General features: G+C 45.7%; 1 non-coding gene across 1 annotated transcript; it reads left to right on the forward strand.

Moving 5' to 3' along the window:
* The first annotated feature begins 1,163 nt into the window (after positions 1–1,163).
* trnan-guu lies at positions 1,164–1,237 on the forward strand. The gene has a single exon. It is a non-coding gene; the product is annotated as a tRNA-Asn (tRNA).
* The last annotated feature ends 438 nt before the right edge of the window (positions 1,238–1,675 follow it).

Consider the following 1,675-nt stretch of genomic DNA (forward strand, 5'->3'; position numbering starts at 1 on the left):
CCAGCCTGCTACTATCTAGCACCTTACGGGAAGTGCTTTTTAAGGGGTATTTACACGGTTTCAAAGGTTTAAGGTGGCATTTAGGCGGCATCAAATGTTTATGGTGGTATTTGGGCAGGCCGAGGGTCAATCATCAAGTCTAATGACTTTCTTCAGTTAAAAAAATCAGTAGAGAGCACAGTGACCCCCTTCAGACCAGAGCTGGCTCCTTTAATAATCTCTCCACTCGGCCCGTCAGCTGTGGAAGTTCTCAGACAGGCAAACTCAGGGGCCTCTTTTAAATGCTTTCTTAGGTCTCACTTTTATCCTATGGTGTTTTAATAAACTTTGTTTTATTGCTGTTGATTCATTTTTATTTTTTTTTTAAGTATGGAGCTTTATTTGTTTCTGCTGTGCAGCACCTTGTAACTTGGATTTGAAAAGTGCTATAAACAAAGTTATTGTTATTATTTTTGTCCAAAGATTTGAATCAATCAATATTCAGATCACGAACGTGGATCTGAATCCTGACATGAACCAGAAGAACTTCATCATTTAACTGAACATTTCTCAACAATAACCGATGGTACAAAGATCAGAACCAGGATCCACATCCAGACTCAGATGAGGACTTTTATTATCCTTGTTTTATATTGAAATCTCTTGTACGTTCTGTATCATTTCTTTCTTACTTTCTTGTTTGGTAAAGTAAAATAAGTCCAAAGAGAGAGAGCTAGCTGGCTTTGATCAAGCAAGCTAGCTAGTCTTACCTTACTTAGCTGTCCCGCGGTCCCTTGAAGGCGGGTTTGTTGAAGTCGGACAAATGCAGAAATTCACGACGGGAAGTGAACGCAACGAGATTTCGGACGGTTTGAACGGTTTTTGAGTTTTGTTTTATTGAACACACACACACAGACACATTTATCACGTACCTCAGACGGCTGAGGCGAGGTTTGAACCCACAAGTCTGGGTCGGCGTCCTTCCCCACTGGACCATCTTCAGTACCGATGAAGAACAACAACCAGAGAGAGGAAGAAGATCAGACTGAGGGAGGAACTTGCAGAAGATCCACCAACATCAGTCTGGAGAGGAAACTCTCGATGATGGACTTCCTGTCTGGTTCCATGGAACCGAGACTGCAAGACGAGTACACGGGATTTTTTGAACGCCTGCACCCCAACGTGTCTCTGTGGCGCAATTGGCTAGCGCGCTCGGCTGTTAACCGAGAGGATGGTGGTTCGAGCCCGCCCAGGGACGGCCAGTCTTTAGGCGTCTGAAGTGCAAGCTCTATCCGTGCTCTTTGAACTTGTTGGTCCACTGCAAAGGCCCTCTTGTCAAACAGGACCAGTGCCACTTTGTCCCTTGACCTCGCTAGTCCCAGCTCATCCCTTTCTCCTCTTGTGGCTCCAGAGGCCTCAACCGTGTCCGCTTTTCCGCTGGTCAAAGTGCCTGTCTAGTAACCAAGAGGTCCTGGGTTCAAATCCCAGCGGTGCCTAAGTGGAGTTTTCAATAACGATACGCCACTTCCCAAGGACAAAAACCAGAATAACCTCATGTGCGTTCTACGCAGCTTCAAGAAAAACGCGAGTGAGCGAGTAGAACGTGGCAATCCTAAGACTTGATTCCAAAACCAGACCACCTGAAACAGGTAGCGCGGGTGCTGTGGCTTAGTCGGTGAAAGCGCCTGTCTTGTAA

The sequence above is a fragment of the Micropterus dolomieu genome, unplaced genomic scaffold (genome assembly GCF_021292245.1).
Source record: "Micropterus dolomieu isolate WLL.071019.BEF.003 ecotype Adirondacks unplaced genomic scaffold, ASM2129224v1 contig_4718, whole genome shotgun sequence".
NCBI classification, from domain to species: Eukaryota; Metazoa; Chordata; class Actinopteri; order Centrarchiformes; family Centrarchidae; genus Micropterus; species Micropterus dolomieu.